General features: G+C 46.9%; 1 pseudogene across 1 annotated transcript in view; it reads left to right on the top strand.

Annotated features, from left to right (window-relative positions):
- The first annotated feature begins 229 nt into the window (after window positions 1-229).
- Window positions 230-23828, top strand: part of LOC311606493 (zinc finger and BTB domain-containing protein 12-like) — a 36166-nt pseudogene continuing 12567 nt past the window's right edge. Inside the window, exons 1-2 of the transcript XR_014783665.1 lie at window positions 230-304; window positions 378-1729. The product of XR_014783665.1 is annotated as a zinc finger and BTB domain-containing protein 12-like (transcript). The remainder of the gene's footprint in view (window positions 305-377; window positions 1730-23828) is intronic.

Below are 23828 nucleotides of genomic sequence, written 5' to 3'. Positions count from 1 at the left end.
CACAGATCGGGCCATTTGTTTTTTGTTTGTTTGTTTGTTTTGTTTTGTGTTTTTTTGCACAAACATTTACTGGGGGAGGGGGCATCAGTCCTTCTTGGCCTCTGCCTTCCTCCTGGCCACCAGCACGCTGCTAAGCTCCTCCCGCTTCCTCTTGGCTGTGACTTGCGAGTCCACCCTCTTCTTGATGAACTCGAGCCCGCGCTTGTCCCTGGACACCTTGAGCAGCTCCATGGCGCCGCTCATGGGGTGCGAAGCCGCACATCTCTCTAATCACGTCCCTCACGAACTTGGCGAGCTTGGTGAGGTGCCAGCGGCTGTGCCTTGCCAGCCCGAGTGCGGGGAGGGGGGCGCCGGTGGGGTGTGGGGGGAGGGATTAGGGAGAGGGAAATCAGCAGGCAGAACCAGGCCAGAGCAGTCCACTCCTGACACAATGGCCTCTGTCTGGGGTGGAAGTCCTGAGCTTCCAGCTGCTTGACCACGAGGCCGCTACGCTACAGAACATGAACTAGCTCCGAGCCGAGGAGCTTTTCTGCGAAGTGACCATCTTCGCCTCAAATTGCATGGCCACAAAGTCACTCTGGCTGCCTGCTCGCCTTTCCTCCGGGACCAGTTCTTGCTAAACCCGGGCTCAGAGATGCAGGTCTCGCTGGTGCACAGCGTGCATTGTGGCGGACCTGTTCCTCTCTTGCTGCGCGGGCGCCCTTGGAGCAGTCGGGACTTTGTGAACTACCTGCTGCTGCCTCCTACATGCAAATGAAGCACTGGTGGAGAAAGGGAGGAACGCCTTCAGCCAGTTCGTTCAGCCCAAAATAGGCTTCAAAGAGGATGGAGGCGAGCCTGGTGAGCAGTGTCTGGGTCACCAAGTCCCTCCTCCCTCCCCAGGACCCCAAAGCCAGCACCAACCCCCCACCCCACCTCCTCTACCCTCTCCGCTCCTGCGGACATCCGCTAGATGAGGACCTAGAGCTGAAGGCAGAGGGCAAGGATGAGGATGTTTCTGACATCTGCATCGCCAAGGTGGAGTCTAAAGTGGCACACTGGCTCAGACCCCCTGGAAGCCTAGCAGGGGGTCTGGGTATCCGGGCCTCTGTGTGCAGCCATCTGGGAGAGCTAACCCAGAGCAGTGTGGCCCCCAACACTGTAGCCCCACCACAAGGTGTGGTGAAGGGCTGCTACAGCCTGTAAGAGGCCGCAAAGGCGAAGGCCTGTTGTTGATCCCAGGAGGCAGGGCCAGTGTGGGGGCCACCTCGGGACTTGTGGAAGCAGTGGTGGGCCGCTGTGGCTGCCCGGGGCGCGGGGGGGGGCAGTCTGGTGGCGGGGGGCGACTGGGGACCCCTGCCTGGGGGCTTCTCAAGTGGAAACCCCTTTGGTGCATCAAGTGCACCAAATGCCTGGAAGTGTATCAGGGTGTGGAGAAGCTGGTCTTCCACATGCGAACGCAACGTTTCGTCTTTATGTGTCTGCACTACCGCAAGACACAGTTCAACCACAGCAGCAGCAACCTCAAACGCCAAGTGAATGCCCGCCGCGGCGTCAGGCTGCACTCGTGTGGCGTCTGTGGCAAGTGTTTCACTCCGAAGTCCACACTGCAAGATTTCTTCAACCTGCACTCAGAGCGCAGCCCTGTAGATGTTCCTACCGTGATGTGCGCTTCGCCCACAAGCCGGGCGCCACCTCAAGGAGCAGCACGGCGAAACCACAGCTGAGAACGTGCTGGAGGCTGGCATGGGTGAGATCCTCATTCGCTGAAGGACAAGAGGCTGCGTGCGGGGGGCAAGGGGGAGTTCTGGGCCCAGGAGAAGTGGAGGGCTTGCTCTGGGTCAGGCGTGCATTGTAAGCAGGAGGATTGGAGAGAAGACCTTGCTTCGAAGAGTAGAAGAAAAAGATGGAGCCGGAGACAGGGTTGACGAGGCTGAGGGAATATGGGGTCCCAAAGAAAGATTTCTTTTTGTAGAGGTGTACGAACAATGTGTAGGGAGGAAAAAAAATGCAAAGGATGAAAGAATGTTGGAGACCAGCTTTTCCTGGGTAAAGCCTCTGAGGAGCCGGGCTGCCGTGGGAACTGGGGGATTGGCAGGATGCAGCTTACTTGCTCCAATTTAGAATAGGTCACTGGGGGAGAAGGTAGTAAGTAGGGCAAACCAAGTACGAAGACCCAGGAAAAGACGGGGAGGCGGCTTTTGCATGCTGGGGAAGTGGGGCAGTAGGTACATGGTTCACCGGAAATGAAAGAGAACGAGGTGGGCAACCTGGGTAGGTAATGAGACATGGTGGTACAGTAGCAAGGACAGTGAATAGAGAGGGGGTGGGGGGCGAGGGCACCCAGGAAAAAGGACACAAGGAGGGCTGTTGGGGGGAGGGAGGGGGTAGAGACTTATACAATTTAAAAAAAAAGAAAACGTATTTTTAAAGATCTTTTTCCTGGAGTTTGGGGTTTTAGGTTTTCTTTGTTATCTACAAAACAAAACAAAAAAGAAGAGGTACTCCTAGCGGATTTAGGGGTGTTCTTTCTGTAGGTGATTAGCAGCCTCCTAGGTCATGTGTTGTTACAAGACTGGAAAGGCTCAGAAGAAGCCTGCAAAGAAAAATACATCGGACACAATAAATAAGATTATTCCACAACAAAGGCCTTTTTGTACAATAGGGATATGGATCCTTAATAGGTTCCTTCATAGATAATATCTTGTCGACATTGGTACATAGTATTTGTTAGAAGGCCTCCTGACAGAAGAATAATAGAGTTATGATGAGATTACATCACTAAACCAGAATTTAATAGCAGGGTGGAAAAAGCTCCTGCTAGGATTCATGGGCTTAGATTAACTAGGTGATGTGCATGTGTTTAGGGGTCATTATGAAATATGTACATAAAAGCTAACTGGAAGGGTAGATATGTAGGCTTGAATAAGGGCTATGGCAAATTCAAGTATGGTAAGCACTACAAGAATAATAGATGTGATTGCAGCAGTTGGTGGGTTAATATTTATTAATAATAAGGTGCTACGCCAATTACGTGTATTAGTAGGAGTCTGGCAATAATATCAACTGTAAGACAAACTGCTAGGGCTTTAGGTTGAATAAACAAGCTTATAGTTTCGATGATAATGAGTATAGGGATGAGTGAAATAGTGGTTCCTTGAGGAAGAAAGTGGGCTAATGAGCTATTTATTTTGTGTCAAAAACCTAGGGTTGCTGCTCCTTCTCATGGTGGGGTGGCTGTGCTGACGTCTACAGGGAGCTGGGTGGTCAGTGTGGACCTAGGAGTGCTGCTCCTGCTCATGGTGGGGTGGCTGTTCTTCCGTCTACAGGGAGCTGGGTGGTCGGTGTGGACCTAGGATTGCTGCTCCTGCTCATGGTGCGGTGGCTGTGCTTCCGTCTACAGGGAGCTGGGTGGTCGGTGTGAATGTGTGCAGGAGAAGGACTAGCAGGTCTGTTGATCCGATGAATACAACGAGGGACATAATTACTCTGGATCATGTTCATCCTTTTGGGGAGTGGGTTAGTATTTACTTTATAATAAGTTTAGTTAGTCATTGTAAGAGTGAATGGAGTTGGGTCTTAATTAAGCATTTTGAAGAGGGGAATGAGATTGAGGGGGCTGTAATGATAATGACTGCTGGTGTGTTACTATTGCTGGGTAATAAAAGAGGCGAATAGATTTTCATTCATTTTGATTCTCAAAGGCTTTGGAGTTTCAGTGATTTTAGAGTTTTAGGGGATGGTGAATAGGGGAAACTTGTGTAGAATTTTTTAATTGAAATAAGATAAAGAGTGTAGTTATTGAAGATAGAGCAGCAGTGAATCATGTGGATGTACCTGGTTGTGGCATTTCACTATGGAAAAGTTTAGTCTCTAACTTTAACTTAAACGGTTAATGCTCTAAGCTTCATAGTGAGTTTAAAGTATGGAAACTGATCAATTGTCAAAATATTTTAGTGGTACTATTTCAAGAACAATTGCTATAAAACTGTGATTAGACCCAAAGATTTCTGGACATTGGCAATAGAATACACCTAGGTGATTTGATGTTACAGTAGCTTGTTTTAGATGTCCTGGGATTGCATCTGTATTTAGTCCTAATGAGGGAACAGCTCATGAGTGAAGTATGTCTTCAGATGAAATTAGGATATGGATTGGAAGTTATCTTGGAAGTGCAACTCGATTGTCAACTTCTAGTAGGCAGAGTTCAGCTGGTTTTCAGTCATTTGTTGGAGCCATGTATGAGGCAAAGCACAGGTCTTCGTAATCAGTATATTGGTGGCTTCAGTATCACTGATGTCCTGTAGTTTACTGTGAGGGCAGGGTTTTAGCTTCATCTGTTAGGTAAAGGATTTGAAGGGAAGGAAGGTTAAAGAGGATTAGAATTATAGCTGGTAAAGTGGTTCAGACTGGTTCAACTTCTTGAGTGTCTGTTGTACTAGGATGTGCAGTTAGTGGCTAGTATTAGTGAGATAATATAGAGAACTAGAGAACTGATAAAGATAGCGATTATTAATATACGTGAAAGTTTATAAGTTCTTCATAATAGGCGATGAAGCGTCTTGTAAGCCTAGGTGCAAAGGGTAAGCCATATAAGATACAAGATCTATAAATTTACTAGTATCTCATTGAGAAAGACATAAAAGTTATGAGATTAGATTGAAACCAGTTTTATGGGCTCAAATCCTTCCTTTCTTATTTAACTTTTACATAAGTAGTCTCTTTGAATGTGTGACATGGTGAAGGGCAGCCGTGAAGTAATTCTAGGTTTGTTGATGAAACTGAGAGTACTTCTCATGTGGAAGCAAAAGCTTCTTAGATTATAAAAATCATGATAAGGAAAGCTGTTAGTGAGATAACCGATCTTAGAGAGAAACTACATTTCATGTGGAGTCGGCATCTGGGTAGGTTGGAGTAGCATTGGGATTCCTGAAAGACCTACAAAATGTTGAGGGGAGAAAGTTAAGTTTACTCTTACAAGTATAGTAGCTAAGTGGGCTTTTGCGTATGTATTATTTAGTTTAACCTGAGAATAGAGGCAGTGGACAAACCCAGCTATAATGGCAAACACAGCTCCTACAGATAATACATAGTGAAAATGGGCGACTACGTAGTATATATTGTGAAGGATAATGTCAAGTGAAGAGTTTGATAGAACAATTCCTGTGAATCTTCCAACTGTAAATAAGAAGATGAAGCCTGGGGCTCATAGTCTAGCTGCGGGTCATTTGCGTTGCCTCCATGGAGTGTAGCAAGTCAAGTAAAAACTTTACAGCAGTTGGAATAGCAATAATTATAGTGGCTGGTGTGAAGTAGACTCAAGTGTCTAATTCAAATCCAACTGTAAATATATGGTGGGCTCAAACAATAAATCCTAGGAAGCCAATGGATGTAGTTCACGCTATTCCTATATATCCAAAAGGCTCTTTTTTACCCGAATAAGTGAAGATATGTGAAATAATTCTGAATCCTATGAGTTTAAGGATATAGAGTTCTGGATAACCGAAGAATCAGAATAAATGTTGATAAGGAGTTGGTCCACCCCATCCAGCAGGATCAGAGTAGGTTGTACAGGAGGAAGTATAGTAACACCTGCGGCTAATACTGGAAGGGAGAGTAGCCATGGTAGAGCTGTGATGAGTACTGGTGTTTGATACTGTGTTATGGCAGGTGGCTTTATAGTAATAATAGTGGTATAAAGTTGATAGCACCTGGGATAGATGAGCCACGGGATAGATGTAGGAAGAAGATGGTTAGGTCCACAGATGCTCCTGCATGGGCTAGGTCTCCAGCTAAAGAGGGATATACCCTTTCTGCCTTGGCTTTTACTTTTCATGATGACAGAAGCAGGAGAAACGAGGAGGTAGGAGTCAGAAGGTTAAATTATTTATTCATGCAAATGCTATGTCAGGTACTCCAATTATTAGATGCACTATTCAGTCTCTGAAGCCTCCAGTTATTATAGGTATTACTATGAAGAAAATCATGGCACATGCATGTGCAGTAACAATTACATTGTTTATTTCTAATAGGGCTCCAGGTTGACCTACTTTGGCTCAAATTAAAATGTTAGGACCATTCCTACTGTACCTGCTCAAGCCCCAGTGATTAAGTGTAGGATTCTAGTGTCGTTACGGTTTGTTGAGAATAGTCATAGATTTAGCTTAATCAAAGTGATTGATTTGCATTCAATACATGTAGGATGGAATCTTACAGTTCTTGTCATAAGTTAAACTGTATATTTTCTCAGGGCTTTGAACATTCTTGGGCTATTATATAATAAACTTCTTATAGAGTTAACTGAACTATCGGGCAGGGTTCGTGTTAAAATAGTTACGATAGTTAGGGAAGGTAGGAGGAGGTGGTTTTTGAGATTTGTTTGGTAGTGTATAATATGGAGTTGTTATTTGTTGGAAAAAGGGTAGGTGAAGTAGAATAAGCGTGTGTAAAAGAATATGTTTAGTAAAGCCATCATAGCTACTAGGGTTGTTAAGGCTGTGTTACTGTTTTTTAGTAATTTTGTGAAGACAGCTTACTTTGGTAAGAATCCTGCTAGTGGAGGAAAGCCTCCTAAGGATAGGAGAATTAGGGACTTTGTGAGTAGTATTATGGGTATTTTATTTCATGAATTGAATTAATTGGTATGAATGAAAATATTACAAGCTGTGAGGATAATGTAGATGGTTAGACTAAGCAGTCTGAGGGTGGAGTAGCTGGGCAGGAGAGCTACTGTTCATAGTATGTGGGCCATAGATGAGTATGCTGTGCTGCTTCCTATTTGTGTTTGGCTTAGTCCTCTTCACGCTCCAGTAAGGACTGAAAGGCTTGTGGTGATAGCTAAGTTAGTATTAAGTAGTTCATGAATTTGAAAGAGGATTGATGAAGGGGTAAATACTTGTCATGTAAAAAGAATCAGGCCAGTGTGAAGTGGAATTCCTTCGGTTACTTCAGGAAGTCAGGAGTGAAATCGGTTTTAATTGCTAGTGAAATAAATTCTGAGAGTTGTGTTGTTGATGTGTGCTTGGAAAGTCCACATTTCTAATTGTTTGTAGTTGAGAATGATGGCTAGCCGAATGATTACTGAGGCTGTTGCCTGGGTGATAAAATATTTTGTTGCTGCTTCGCTGGGTTGTGCTTTTTTTTTTTTTTTTTTTTTTTGGTCAGTGTGAAGGGGAATACTTGCTAGCAAGCTTATTTCTAAACCCAATTATATAAGAAGGAGGCTGGTCCTGAGTATTGTGACTATTGGTCCAGAAAAGTTGGTGGAATAGATGGTGAGAAGGGTTAGGTCTGTAATTAGTACAGGAAGGGTTTGAACGGACGTTTTCAGGGAGTGAGCCCGATAGCTACATTAGCTGACCTTACCAGGAGTTAGGACAAGGTGGACGAGTAGCACGAATATTCTTGAATTCTTAAGTGCAGGTTCAATTCCTGCCCTCCTAGAAATAAGAGGGTTTAAACCTCTATTATTTACTCTGTCACAGTAACTCTTGTCATCCGTATTTCTAAGTGTAATGTGGAATACTTGCTAGGGAAGTTGGTTGTGAGATGAATCGTACGCAGAGAGCTGGTGTGAGATGTGTCACATGCAGAGTGCTAGTGTGAGACGTATCACAGGGAGAGTGCTAGTGTGAGATGTATGACATGCAGAGTGCTAGTGTAAGATGTATCACACGCAGAGTGCTAGTGTGAGATGTATCACAGGCAGAGTGCTAGTGTGAGATGTATCACATGCGAGTGCTAGTGTGAGATGTATCACACGCAGAGTGCTAGTGTGAGATGTATCACACGCAGAGTGCTAGTGTGAGATGTATCACACGCAGAGTGCTAGTGTGAGATGTATCACATGCAGAGTGCTAGTGTGAGATGTATCACATGCAGAGTGCTAGTGTTAGATGTATCACCTGCAGAGTGCTAGTGTGAGATGTATCACAGGCAGAGTGCTAGTGTGAGATGTATCACCTGCAGAGTGCTAGTGTGAGATGTATCACAGACAGTGTGCTAGTGTGACATGTATCACATGCAGAGTGCTAGTGTGTGATGTACCACATGCAGAGTGCTACTGTGAGATGTACCACAGGCAGAGTGCTAGTGTTAGATGTATCACCTGCAGAGTGCTAGTGTGAGATGTATCACAGGCAGAGTGCTAGTGTGAGATGTATCACATACAGAGTGCTAGTGTGAGATGTATCACATGCAGAGTGCTAGTATGAGATGTATCACAGGCAGAGTGCTAGTGTGAGATGTATCACAGGCAGAGTGCTAGCGTGAGATGTATCACATGCGAGTGCTAGTGTGAGATGTATCACCTGCAGAGTGCTAGTGTGAGATGTATCACAGGCAGAGTGCTAGTGTGAGATGTATCACCTGCAGAGTGCTAGTGTGAGATGTATCACAGGCAGAGTGCTAGTGTGAGATGTATCACCTGCAGAGTGCTAGTGTGAGATGTATCACAGACAGTGTGCTAGTGTGACATGTATCACATGCAGAGTGCCAGTGTGTGATGTATCACATGCAGAGTGCTACTGTGAGATGTATCACACGCAGAGTGCTAGTGTTAGATGTATCACCTGCAGAGTGCTAGTGTGAGATGTATCACAGGCAGAGTGCTAGTGTGAGATGTATCACATGCAGAGTGCTAGTGTGAGATGTATCACAGGCAGAGTGCTAGTGTGAGATGTATCACAGGCAGAGTGCTAGTGTGAGATGTATCACACGCAGAGTGCTAGTGTGAGATGTATCACACGCAGAGTGCTAGTGTGAGATGTATCACACGCAGAGTGCTAGTGTGAGATGTATCACACGCAGAGTGCTAGTGTGAGATGTATCACCTGCAGAGTGCTAGTGTGAGATGTATCACACGCAGAGTGCTAGTGTGAGATGTATCACACGCAGAGTGCTAGTGTGAGATGTATCACAGGCAGAGTGCTAGTGTGAGATGTATCACACGCAGAGTGCTAGTGTGAGATGTATCACAGGCAGAGTGCTAGCGTGAGATGTATCACATGCGAGTGCTAGTGTGAGATGTATCACCTGCAGAGTGCTAGTGTGAGATGTATCACAGGCAGAGTGCTAGTGTGAGATGTATCACCTGCAGAGTGCTAGTGTGAGATGTATCACAGGCAGAGTGCTAGTGTGAGATGTATCACCTGCAGAGTGCTAGTGTGAGATGTATCACAGACAGTGTGCTAGTGTGACATGTATCACATGCAGAGTGCTAGTGTGTGATGTATCACATGCAGAGTGCTACTGTGAGATGTATCACAGGCAGAGTGCTAGTGTTAGATGTATCACCTGCAGAGTGCTAGTGTGAGATGTATCACAGGCAGAGTGCTAGTGTGAGATGTATCACATACAGAGTGCTAGTGTGAGATGTATCACATGCAGAGTGCTAGTATGAGATGTATCACAGGCAGAGTGCTAGTGTGAGATGTATCACACGCAGAGTGCTAGTGTGAGATGTATCACACGCAGAGTGCTAGTGTGAGATGTATCACACGCAGAGTGCTAGTGTGAGATGTATCACAGACAGTGTGCTAGTGTGAGATGTATCACCTGCAGAGTGCTAGTGTGAGATGTATCACAGGCAGAGTGCTAGTGTGAGATGTATCACATGCGAGTGCTAGTGTGAGATGTATCACCTGCAGAGTGCTAGTGTGAGATGTATCACAGACAGTGTGCTAGTGTGAGACGTATCACATGCAGAGTGCTAGTGTGAGATGTATCACATGCAGAGTGCTAGTGTGAGATGTATCACCTGCAGAGTGCTAGTGTGAGATGTATCACACGCAGAGTGCTAGTGTGAGATGTATCACAGGCAGAGTGCTAGTGTGAGATGTATCACAGACAGTGTGCTAGTGTGAGATGTATCACATGCAGAGTGCTAGTGTGAGATGTATCACACGCAGAGTGCTAGTGTGAGATGTATCACCTGCAGAGTGCTAGTGTGAGATGTATCACAGACAGTGTGCTAGTGTGAGATGTATCACATGCAGAGTGCTAGTGTGAGATGTATCACCTGCAGAGTGCTAGTGTGAGATGTATCACCTGCAGAGTGCTAGTGTGAGACGTATCACAGGCAGAGTGCTAGTGTGAGATGTATCACAGGCAGAGTGCTAGTGTTAGATGTATCATATGCATCAGCTTTTACTGTCTAAAACTCTGTTTAGCTTCCTGGAATGTCCACATAAGCTATAAACATAGCTGTCAGGAAACAACCTAGGCTGCAGTCTCTCCCCTCAGGGTCAACCCAGGCAACAACAGACAGAGATTTTGTCACTAGGGAAGTGTGGCTGCAGGCAATTCACAGGCCGAAGAATTTTATGTATTGGGCATGCTTAGAATCTTACCTTTCTGCAATTTGTCATGGATCAGAAGAACAGGGGCTATAATTATTAATAAACCTCCTTTACTGTGTTTTCTTTGCAAAAATATAAAGGGAAAAATTAACATCCACCTACAAATAATGAAACCTTTTACAGCTGTGGTTGGTATTAAAGGAAAGATTTAGGTGCCTCATATAAAAACATAAAATTCCAATAAAAACCATTGTTGTTTCTACTTTGAGTTGAAATGGAGACATTAAATAGCAATTCAGAGCCCAAAGATTCTTGTGTGAAGGCTGAGAACAACGTCTTTAGGCCTGTGGAGCTGAAGTGGTGGGCTTTGGTTTCTAAATAATAAATAAGACAATTTCCTCCTGAGAATATAAACAGTTGGCATCACCGTGGATTGTGGGGTGAAAGGCTTTGTTTACAACCCTCTGTGATATCTACGGGTGTAAATTCCTAAATATGCAGACCCACTCATGAAAAGTGCAGCTGTGAAAAGGGAGCACTTTGTAGAGCATGCACACCTGGCATCACACCTGTGCCACACCTGGAAATAGTCATGTTCCAGTTCCAAGTTCACAGAGGGCTCCGCACACCCCTGCGAGCTTTTGCTTTATGACTCCACAACCCCTCTTCCCTCACCTTTCTGCTTCATGGCAAAGCTCTCCATTCATCCTAAAATAAGCCTCCTCACCAGTGTTTTCTCTCCATTCCACAAAGTTCACACCTGTCTGCCCAGCTATCTGTGTCTCTGTATGCGTCTCTATCCATATACATAAAAACAAACGCCTTAGCAGCGCTAACCTATTTATGTTAACCTGACTCTTCTCAGAAACCAAGCCCCGACCTCCCCCTCACTATTCATTTATGTGTTCAGTATTCATTCAGTAAACATTTCTTGACCATCTGCCCCAGTGCTTGGTGCTTGGCCTGGGAATGGAGCAGTTACATGACAGAAAATGTCCTATCTGCCCAGAGCTTACATTCCAATGGGGATTGTTTGAAATAGGAAAATATAGGAATTAAAGAGATAAAATACAGGAGGTAACTGAACTTTATTAGTGTCCACCTTGTACTATAATTTGTTGAGAAAATCCAAAATACTGAATTATATGAAATAACAGAGCTAGGGTTACAGTCAGTGCTAGAGCACTTGCCTGGCAACCACAAGCCCTCCGTTCAGTTCTCATTGCCAGAAAGGAAAAAGGAGAGAAGAGGGGAGAACAGAGAAGATGAAAGAAAGTACTGTGGCCCACAACAGTGCAAGAGGGAACTCCAGGTTCCTCTTTGTGACTTTGCTGGTTCAAATCATAAGTGTGGAGTCTTGTTTTCACACTGAAACACAAAACCTGAGGCTCCTGCATTGCCTGGAGTTTTGCTTGAGAGCAGCAGGGCACTTTCTAAGGGCATCAAGCCTGGACTTCTGGGTGATGGATGGAGGCTCTTGTCATTTCTTTCTGAACGTCTCAGAGGTTCCTAGCTAAAGAGCAGGGACTCCTGCAGTTTAACTTCTTGGAGAGCACATGAGGTTTCCACTTCCCTCCTTCTCCATGTGGAGGGAAGACAGAGGCTGAGTCATGCAGTAGCCACATAACCCAGTGTTCCTTTCTGCTGGCAAGGGACGTACATACTTGTTGGGTACGAGTCAGATGCTTTGAGCCTTTTTCTCCAAGGTTAACGGAAACACATGGCCTGTAGGAACAGATTAACACCACAGTACTAGGTAGCAGCAAGACTGCTTTTCTTAGAGGTGGCCGGCCTAGACTGCCTGTCAGACAGCATGGAGCCCTGTATTACAAGCCTCACCTGATAGGCCAGCTCCTGATAGCCACACCTCTTAGTCCACTGCTCAGACCCACTTATGCTGCCTCAAAGCAGACACATGGCCTGTAGGCACAGACAGACGAACATCACAGACAGCTGTCAGACAGCATGGAGCCCTGTATTACAAGTCTCACCTGATAGGCCAGCTCCTGATAGCCACACCTCTTAGTCCACTGCTCAGACCCATTTACGCTGCCTCAAAGCAAACAGCCTTGGCCCTCACTTCTCTTCCAGACTGTCCTTTCATGGGAGTTGAGGAAGAGGAGGCATTCATGTTCTGATGTAAGTACCTTCTTTTTCTACTATGCTGGTGGTATGGCACCCTTCCCCCACCCCTGTGCCCCACTGAGGCTCCTAAGTCCTTTATGGACCTGAGTGCTGAAAGCCACGTCGTCATGTGTGAATCACCCCAGCATGGCCAGGCCAGGTTGCAGAGCCAGCACAGGAGAGCCCTGTCAGCACGCACATAGACGTGAGTCCTCTCTAGACTGGCCCATGCTGGACTGTTCTCAGCCTGGTTTCTTTCACTTGGTTTTTCTCTCATGGGTTGTCCTGGCACTGGGAATCTGCTCTCTCATGCCAGTGCTTCTCAGGGTTGGAAGCTGCCTTTCCTTGCAGCTGCCATGGTGACAGCACACAGGGTTTCCTGGTCGAGGGTTGCCCGAGTCCCTACAGAAAGACTTCTTTTCAGGAAGACTAGTGTTCCTGGTGTGTGTGCCAAGAAAGGAACGTGTCCCCTGAAGTTTACAACACAGAAGTGGTCACCTGCACTTCCAGCCTCAAGTCTCTGTTATTTGATCTTTTCAAAGAGTAACTTTTCTAACTTGGGAGATCTACAGTTTTGGAGACATTAAAGCTTTCAGGCAATAGACCGGAAGCCTTTTGTTTTTCTTCCGCTCTGGAGTTCATAACAAAGTCAGCCAGGAGATAATGGTGGCATGTTAACCTTTCAGAGTGTGGTTCCAGTGGGTTTAACTGAGGAGGGATGACCCACCCTGAGTGTGGCTGGTCCCTCCCTATGATCTGTATTGCTAGAGACTGAACAGTTGTAGAAGCTGTCTGTTCTCTGCTTCCTGACTGTGGATGCAATGTGACCAGCCGTCTTACAGTCCTGCTGCCATGACTCCCTCCTAAGCAAGACAGACTGTTGTGTAACATTTTCCTTTGAGATTGAAACATTCCATCCCCAGGGAAGCAAGGAGGTGAAGGACTCAATATGGTTTAAGGATGTCCCTGAAACTGACCAGATTCTCTAGGCCCCTGTCTGCCAGAGTAAGTAGTAAAGAAGCCTCTAGGTCACTCTCAGACAAGTCAAGCTGCAAAGTACGCTGAGGCCACACCAACTGCCTGGTAGAAGCAGACACTAGTCAAGCTGCCTGGAACATGGTTAGACCAACTGAGTCACTTAGAAAGGATACTCTCTAACCCATTGAGTTGAGTTGCCTGCAGGTTGTGTGATATGTTCCAAGTTCCTAGCTCTTGTGAGCTGTCACCGTGACCTCATGGGCTTTGCTGATACAGCTGTCTCCGTGTCATTTCTACTGCTGTAAGAAATGACTCCAATAAAACTCACTGGCTCATTAAGATTGACTTTGATGGTATTTTGATCTGTTGGTGAGCTCCCTATCTGGGGTAAGTAGACACATATCCCTCAAAATGTTGGTCACACAACTTGGACAATGCCTCTTCTTAAACCATGAGGCAAAATAAACCCTTCCTTGGACCAGAGATTCAGTTCATTAGTTAAAATGCTTGCTGCTCTTGCAGAGGACCCAAGTCCAGTTCCTAGCACACACATCAGACAGATTACAACCACTTGCAGCTCTAGCTCCAGGGGATCCAACTTTTGGCTCTAGATGAGCTCATGCCCACACTTTAAGAAGAACATCTCGGGCTGGAGAGATGGCTCAGAGGTTAAGAGGACTATTTGCTCTTCCAAAGGTCCTGAGTTCAATTCCCGGAAACCACATGATGGCTTACAACCACCTGTAAAGAGATGTGGTGCCTTCTTGTGGTGGACAGGTGCACATGTACGCAGAATAAGAAAAACATCTATCTGTAAGTTGGTTTTGTTAGGTATTTGTCTCAGCAATGAGAAATGTAATTGATACACACAGATAAAAGACACAGCAGTTGAGGACAGTTGTGTTGAGTGTGTGTGTGTGTGTGTGTGTCACAACCCCTCCAGTGGAGTCTGTGTGACAAAATGTTATCACAGAACCAAGGCGATGACTCCTATTCATTTGGGAGAGCCTCCTGGAAGGCGGGTCTGATGTTCTTGCCAGGAGTGGTGATTGCAGCCCCACTCCTCCTTTCCTCACTCATTTGTTTTTGGGAACATTTCGCTTTTGTTTTCACTTGTCTTATCGAAGAACTTTTCAGACGTTAACTATGTTGCTAGGCAACCCTTTACATGAAACTGCAGCCAAGGGTTGTTCAGTCAAGCTTACCACTAAGTTCCATTCCACTTGTTAATGTAAACATGGCTAAGAATTAATCACCAATGAATAGTTTATATTATGACTTAAAAAAGTTTTGAGTAAAAAAAAAAAAGTTTTGAGTAAAACCCCAGATAGTGGCGGATGAGCAAACAAAACTGTCTTGACTCACAGATGTTTGGCATAATGAGAGAACATTGACCTTTGATAAAGAGAGCACATGATTTGATGCCAATCTGATGACTCATGAATTATTATTCAAGATTGATGACAACATAATTACACAGCATCTTGTATTTTGATTTGTATGGAAAAATAATGTAACCACGTGTGAATGCCCCCATTTTAAAATGTGTATATAAACCTGGCTTGATGGTCTCCAAAATACACTCAGAATCAAATAGCACCTTTGCATTTGTGCTCTGTTGTGTCACTCGCCTATCTTTGTCCATCAACAGTTTGAGAACTCCCGACCGAAGGACCGATACCCAACTGAGACGGTCCACAGCAGGTGTGGGTGATAAGGAGTCCCTGAGTGAAGCTGGAGAAAGGTGATCTAGGGAGGAGGAGGAGGCCAGAAAGCGCTAAACGGTTGCTTGTTTAAGGAAGCCCAAGCAGGCTCGGCATGATCATTGCACTCTGAGGGGAGGTATGGAATGAGATTTATGGGTAAGGGTTAGAATGCTAGGAGTCCACAAATTAATAGAGGTGGAGTTTCCTTCTAAAGCAGGAGTTCTCCTTGGGTGGGTGTGAGGCAGGTCAACGTTGCTGCTAACTATTCTACAGTGGATAGACCAGGGTTGACTGCTGAGCTTATAAGATGTAGCACTGAATGGAATGGTGGGTCTCATTGCCCAAGGAGTAGAAGAAAAATGACAATACAATTACTAAAATATGTGCCTCTAATCCAACCCAGCACTGAGGAGGCTGAGGCAGGAGGATGGCCTGTTTGAGGCCAGCTTGGTTATATAACAAGACCCAATCTCCCAAAACAAATCCAACCAAATAACCAAACATCATATAGTTAACTATGTAAAATCATTTCCTTTTTTCCACATTGTAATTATTTGCCATGGTTTTTATGTGCTACCCACTGTTGTTCTAAATAGAGAAAAGTTAGAAATTTCAAATTATCAGCAGATGGCGCCCACTTTATCTTCATTCTGTGCATGGCTGGTTTTAAACTACAAATATAAGGAGCTCACGCAGGTGGGCTCAGCCCCATCACACTCATTTAAAAGCAGAGCATTCTCTACGGCTGGTGCCATATGCAGAGAGGCCAGAGAGATTCAAAGCATAAGAAGGATTTGAAGTGCCTTTGCTGACTTTGAAGATGCTGAGCTAGAAAGATGAGCTTGAGAGAAGCCTCTCCACGCTGAGTGTGACCTCTGATCAACAGCCAGCAAGGACATGAGGCCTCTACCTATAGCTGCATGAAAAAGATTGCTGCCAACAACCGGAAACAACTTAAGAGTGGCATCTTCTCCAGCCCTGCTGAGCTGACTCTGCATTCCAGATCATGAGTAGAGAACCCAGTCATCTCTAAAGACTGCTGACCCACAGAGGCATGAGACGATAGAGGGGGGCTGACCACAGAGGCATGAGACGATAGAGGGGGGCTGACCCACAGAGCCATGAGACGATAGAGGGGGGCTGACCACAGAGGCATGAGATGATAGAGGGGGGCTGACCACAGAGCCATGAGACGATAGAGCAGGGCTGACCACAGAGCCATGAGACGATAGAGGGGGGCTGACCCACAGAGGCATGAGATGATAGAGGGGGGCTGACCCACAGAGGCATGAGATGATAGAGGGGGGCCGACCCACAGAGGCATGAGACGATAGAGGGGAGCTGATCCACAGAGCCATGAGACGATAGAGCAGGGCTGACCACAGAGCCATGAGACGATAGAGGGGGGCTGACCCACAGAGGCATGAGATGATAGAGGGGGGCTGACCACAGAGCCATGAGATGATAGAGGGGGGCTGACCCACAGAGGCATGAGACCATAGAGGGGGGCCGACCCACAGAGGCATGAGACGATAGAGGGGGGCTGACCACAGAGCCATGAGACGATAGAGCAGGGCTGACCACAGAGCCATGAGACGATAGAGGGGGGCTGACCCACAGAGGCATGAGATGATAGAGGGGGGCTGACCCACAGAGGCATGAGACGATAGAGCAGGGCTGACCACAGAGCCATGAGACGATAGAGGGGGGCTGACCCACAGAGGCATGAGATGATAGAGGGGGGCTGACCACAGAGCCATGAGACGATAGAGGGGAGCTGATCCACAGAGCCATGAGACGATAGAGCAGGGCTGACCACAGAGCCATGAGACGATAGAGGGGGGCTGACCCACAGAGGCATGAGATGATAGAGGGGGGCTGACCCACAGAGGCATGAGACGATAGAGGGGGGCTGACCACAGAGCCATGAGACGATAGAGGGGGGCTGACCACAGAGGCCTGAGATGATAGAGGGGGGGCTGACCACAGAGGCATGAGACGATAGAGGGGGGCTGACCACAGAGGCATGAGATGATAGAGGGGGGCTGACCCACAGAGGCATGAGATGATAGAGGGGGGCTGACCACAGAGGCATGAGATGATAGAGGGGGGCTGACCACAGAGGCATGAGACGATAGAGGGGGGCTGACCCACAGAGCCATGAGACGATAGAGGGGGCTGACCCACAGAGCCATGAGATGATAGAGGGGGGCTGACCACAGAGCCATGAGAAGATAGAGCGGGGCTGACCCACAGAGGCATGAGACGATAGAGGGGGGCTGACCACAGAGGCATGAGATGATAGAGGGGGGCTGACCCACAGAGGCATGAGACGATAGAGGGGGCTGACCCACAGAGCCATGAGATGATAGAGGGGGGCTGACCACAGAGGCATGAGATGATAGAGGGGGGCTGACCACAGAGCCATGAGACGATAGAGGGGGCTGACCCACAGAGCCATGAGATGATAGAGGGGGGCTGACCCACAGAGGCATGAGACGATAGAGGGGGCTGACCCACAGAGCCATGAGATGATAGAGGGGGGCTGACCACAGAGGCATGAGACGATAGAGGGGGGCTGACCACAGAGGCATGAGATGATAGAGGGGGGCTGACCCACAGAGGCATGAGACGATAGAGGGGGCTGACCCACAGAGCCATGAGATGATAGAGGGGGGCTGACCACAGAGGCATGAGACGATAGAGGGGGGCTGACCACAGAGGCATGAGACGATAGAGGGGGGCTGACCACAGAGGCATGAGATGATAGAGGGGGGCTGACCACAGAGCCATGAGAAGATAGAGCAGGGCTGACCACAGAGCCATGAGATGATAGAGGGGGCTGACCCACAGAGGCATGAGATGATAGAGGGGGGCTGACCACAGAGGCATGAGATGATAGAGGGGGGCTGACCCACAGAGCCATGAGACGATAGAGGGGGGCTGACCACAGAGGCATGAGATGATAGAGGGGGGCTGACCACAGAGGCATGAGACGATAGAGGGGGGCTGACCCACAGAGGCATGAGACGATAGAGGGGGGCTGACCCACAGAGGCATGAGACGATAGAGGGGGGCTGACCCACAGAGGCATGAGACGATAGAGGGGGGCTGACCCACAGAGGCATGAGACGATAGAGGGGGGCTGACCACAGAGGCATGAGATGATAGAGGGGGGCTGACCCACAGAGCCATGAGACGATAGAGGGGGGCTGACCCACAGAGGCATGAGACGATAGAGGGGGGCTGACCCACAGAGGCATGAGACGATAGAGGGGGGCTGACCCACAGAGGCATGAGACGATAGAGGGGGGCTGACCACAGAGCCATGAGATGATAGAGGGGGGCTGACCACAGAGGCATGAGACGATAGAGGGGGGCTGACCCACAGCCATGAGATGATAGAGGGGGGCTGACCACAGAGGCATGAGACGATAGAGGGGGGCTGACCCACAGAGGCATGAGACGATAGAGGGGGGCTGACCCACAGAGCCATGAGACGATAGAGGGGGGCCGACCCACAGAGGCATGAGAAAATAGAGTGGAGCTATTTAAAACCCGTCCATTTGTAGTAATTCATTAGCTAGAATTAACAAACTGATATAGCCCACTAAGATGTCAGCTAGTAATTCCTTAGGCAGTTTTAAATTAGGAACTGGGAGGTAGAGGAACCGAAGCATGCAAATATATGAGTGGTATGAGTGTACGTGAGGGAGCTGGTGGAGAGGAATGTGACTTGGCTGGGGATATGCTTAGCACCCTTTTCTGGTGTCTCAGGAGAGGTCGGATGCCTCCTGTACATACAAAGAAACAACTAGGAATTTTTTAAAATTGTCAGTTGTTATAGTTGTTTAGGTTTCAAAAGGTCATCCTTACCTTTTACTTTTTGCTTTAAATCACAAGCTGCAAAGACTTGCTTTGTTAACAGGTACACATGACCCTCATATGCAAAGCGTCTCCAGAAAAATGTCAAGGAAAAAATTGTCCTGAGTCACCCAGTGATCCTCTAAGTGACAAAACACTACACTAGAAGCTGAGCAAATTTACTCTGAAATGTGTATTTCAATCTATGCTTTTTACAGTCACATGACTGAAAAAAAGACACATATAGTAGAGCAACTGCGGTATTGTGCTGTGCCTGCAAGGCTTCTGACCCACTCTACCCTCGAGTCCAGGCCAGTCACGAGTGTTGCAGGTGCTCTAGCTGGCTTTCCTATACTAAACACAAAAAAGCAACTTGAGGAGGAGCAGGTTTACATGGTGTACATGTCTCCATCGTTCAGCCTCATGAAGGGAAGTCAGGCAGGAACTCCAACAGAGCAGGAACCTGGAGGCAGGCACTGGAGCAGAGACCACGGAGGAGTGCTGCTTACTGGCTGGCTCTTTGTGGCTTGCTCAGCTTGCTTCCTCACACAACTCAGGATGATCTGCCCAGAGTAGCACCTTCCACAGTGGGATGAGCCCTTCTACATCAGTTAGCAACTAAGGAAAGCCTCACAGATGTGCTCACAGGCCAGTCTGACTGAAGCACTGTTTTGGGTGAGTTTCTCTCTTCCCAGAGTTCTCGAGGTTTGTGTCAAGTTGACAGCTGAAACTACCTATGACACCAACCTTGATCCCTGTCTTTGTCTAAGTCTGTTCAAAAGCAAATGTGTATGGCTTTTTGTTCTGATTGGCCACCCAGTGGTGTGTACAGACATCATTAGGCTGCGGCATTGGGATGTGAGACAAACAGCAGAGCACAGAGGGTTTGTATGGTGGTGGACATGCGGTAGTTCCTCCATCATCCTTGAGGAATGTTCTAATAGGGTTGTCTAAGTCTGCAGATAGTAGCAAATCTCACCGATGACACACATGACTTCATAATCTAAGCATAGTAAAAACAATAATAATTAACAAAAAGTAGAATTATCTTAACACTATAATAAAGTTATGTGAAGTTATGGTATCTATCAAGATATCTTTGTGTGTCTGTGTTGTATGTGCATCTGTGTACTTACTGTTCTTGTGTATGGAAGGTGCAGGTGCTTGTGTTTTTGCACTTGTAGAGGGCATAGGTCAACACTGGGTGCCTTTCTTAATTGCTTTCTACTTATTTCTTGAACCAGCGTCTCTCATTGAACCTGGAGCTTCTCCATTCAGCTGTACTAGCTGGCCAGCAAAGCCTCCCATCTCTGCCTCCCCAGCAGGAGGGTGACAGATGCACCCTGGTGCGCACAGTTTCCATGTGGGCCCTGGCAATCCAAGCTCAGCCCTCCATGCCTGGGTAGCTTTGCCAAGTTTGCCATGCCCAGTTCTAGAAACATTTCCATGGACTGTATTCCCCTCTCTTCTTGTGAGGATGTGAGGATTGCTACAGGACAAGAGGAAGCAAGCTGAATGACACCGGCATTGTGATGTGCAGTTAGGTGCTAATCGGCTTTCTGACTCTGTACAAGAAGGAGGTTCACTGGGCCACAACTGTGCAGTTGATCTCAGGAAACTGGAACTGTAAAAGCAGAACTGGGAGAGGGGGACGGTGGTGCTCCATATCACACTTCAGTGGGGACATGTAGACCACACAACACAGACAGTGGTCCCTGTGGCGAATGTGTCATGTAGGCTCCTTGTTCACACCAATGGGGGCTCTGACGGAGCCTGCTGATAACAGAGAGGCTCCAGCAGCCAGTGCACAGGGGCTCTATACGACATAGCTTAACGTCCCTCTTGGCTTTGCTGTGAACCTAAAACCACTCTTTAAAATGACATCTTTGTGAGAAAGGATTCGAACAGAAATTGTGTATCAGGGTCTCAAGGCGGCTTTTGATTTAACACACCATGGTCAGGGCTCCTTTTGTTCCTGAGTTTGCTGAGTGATTTTTGCCTCTGTCTCTTGTACGTTTACCCTTTGTTAAGTTCTGCACATGGCAAGAGGCTTCTTTCTCAGTACTGGATCTAAAAGCTAAATCTAGAACAGATCATTATGATAAGAAAAAAATTTTCTGGATATTAAAAATGTATAGGACAGGAGGAACTTATCAGCTCCCTCCTTTGTTCATTTATCTGCTGGCTCAACAACACAACAGGCTGGGTACTGGGGAACTGACAGTCTCCATGCCAAAGCCATACGTATGAATCTGCAATCTGTCTGTTCCTCTTGTCTGATGTATAGTTCACATCCAGAACTCTTGCCTTTTCTACTTCTTCTCAGTGTCAATGCAGCAGTTTCGGGGCATAGCAGCTACATGGAGGCTCAGATCCAACCTATCCATTTTCAGAATGAGTCTATCATAGTCAATCTAGTGGGAAAGGCCTGAGGAGCAAAGATCCTGCCTGCTCCGTGGGGGCCTCCAAATGGGCCAGGTGGGAGGGGACTCTCCAAAGAAGGAAACCATTTTTCTTGTGTCTGACAGATACTCATCTTACCATTTCTAATGATGCTATGTGGTGGTCTGAAAAGATATGGCCCCAGAGGCTCAGAGATGTCAGTGCTTGGTCACCAGGCACTAATGGGCACTATTAGGGGGTGTGGCCTCATGGGAGGAAGTGTGTCACTGGTGGCGTGCTTTGGGGTTTCAAATGCTCAAACCAGGCCTAGTGTGTCTCTTCCTGCTGCCTGCTGATCCAGCTTTAGAAGTCTTGGCTTCTTCTCCCGCACCATGCCTGCCTTCAGGCTACCATGCTTCTGGCCATGATAACAGTGCACTAGCGTGAACCTGTAAGACATCCCTAATTCAATGTTTTCCTTTATAAGAGCTTCTGTGGTCATGGTGTCTCTTCACAGCAAGAGCACATTGACTATGACATGCTACCAACTATATATATATATATATATATATATATATATATATATATATATATATATATATTTGTGTGTGTGTCTCTCTCTCTGTGTGGTATGACTAAGCATGAATTGTCATTTCTCAAAGATAAGCAGATACCTCCATAATTAGGGAAAGAGCTGAGTTTTAATCCCTTCACTGAGGCCAACTTCAGGGGCACAATGTTAAACTTTTACAGATCTATGAAAACAAGTAGTTGCTCCCCTTTCATGGGAATATGTTTCCCATATCCTGCTGCAGAGAAGGTGATGGCTAAACCAAGTACCCAACTGGCACAGCTCCTCCCAGAGAGAACACGCTGATACCCAGAATACCCTACACCCAGCCCATGTCTGAAATTCACATGGGGTGACATCTTGGGCTTGTGGAAAGAATGCAGAATGTATCTGAACTTAAATCAGGCTAAGTCTCCCAGTTCCTCCAGCCTCTGTTCTCCCTGAGGGCTAAATAGGGAGGGGATTCCTAGAAAGAGAAAAAGAGGTCTTTCTTGAGCATTTCATGCTTACTTTGTGTCTTTGTCCAGGGTTGGAGAAACTGAGGCAGGTGCATGTAGATTGATGATTGGGGCCAGTTAGAATTGTGACTGCTATCTTTTTCTCAAGTTTTGCACCCAAATTCAAAAGCTTTTATGCCACACCCGTGCCAGTGTCCGCTGCCACCACTCCAGTGTGACAATGAGGCTCACAGGGCTTAGGGGTTTCTTTGATGTGAAAGCCGCATCTGAGAAGGACCCTGAGCTAGGCCCGGGGCAGGGTGCTCAGCTGAAGCTCGGAAATTTGTTCAGGCGTGCATCCCAAGGGCCCGGGGGAGATTGAGGATTCATAATGATCATGATGTCCTTCCTTCTATGCTTTATCTGTATATTCTGTGTCCTAGTTCTTGCTGATCCTCCTAGGTATAAGGGTCCCTACTCAGTGCCCACACCTGCACCTCCACCTTTGCCATACACTGGAGGATGATGAGGATATGATTAGGTGGGTAGAAAAGGATGGAAGAAGGGTTAAATATACAGAATTAACATTGTTTGAGATGATTCAAAGACAAAGAGAGCCTTGGTGTACTATTTCTCCTGATGATAAAAGAACAGTAATAAAGACAGTATATGATGCCACTCAGCATTGCCTTAGGGATGAGAAAAGAAGGCGCAGGTTTCAATGCTATACATCTTCATGGCATACTCTAGAAGATTTCAAAAATAATCTTTATCTCTGGTGGTAAAAGCTGCAAGTATGCAGCGCATGGAAACGGCCTTAAGCTGCAGAAGCCGTGACCGCAGTTCTAAGAAAAACTTGTCCACTGTCTGGTGTTGATTAACCGCAAACTTAACACGGGGTAAGGGTGTCTGGGGCTAAAAGTTGCTCAAGCCAAATTCTGCTTAATCTGGACAATCTGTATACTGTTTTGATGTGGGCTGACTGCCAGCCCACAGTTCCTGATATGAGTGTATAAAAACTATGCTTGAACTTCAGCAAAATTGCAGCAGCATTGAACTCAACTTGTGTTTGTGTCTGTCTGTCGCGCCTAATCCGTTCCCGCCTGCATATCCTCAGACCCTGATTGTCCACGGCCGAGAAGCCCCCTCGGTGGTCCGTGGCACTTTTAAATTTTGAGGATGCAAAAGTACCCAGTAAGGACAAAGAAGAGGAGAGAGAGGCAGGGCTTCCTTCTCTAGCGACTTGGGACTGGTTGTACTACTGCTAAGGAGGAAAACTTAAACCGACCACATTTTTTTCCTGTAGCTAGAGCTGTAAAAGCAGCTTCTAGCCCCAAACTGCAGGGGGTCATAAAAAGACTCTTAGATCTGAGGTCAGCTCCTGTGCAGAAGCAGGTCACTGCAGAGAGCTTGCTAGCTACAGTAAACTTTGGCCTGCTTGCCTTAGAAGGCTGATGGTAAGGCCCCAGGTCTGTTAACTTATTTGTGA

This window comes from Acomys minous (assembly GCF_964271855.1).
Source record: "Acomys minous genome assembly, chromosome: 10".
In the NCBI taxonomy this organism is placed as follows: Eukaryota; Metazoa; Chordata; class Mammalia; order Rodentia; family Muridae; genus Acomys; species Acomys minous.
This window is presented reverse-complemented; position numbering and strand designations above follow the sequence as displayed.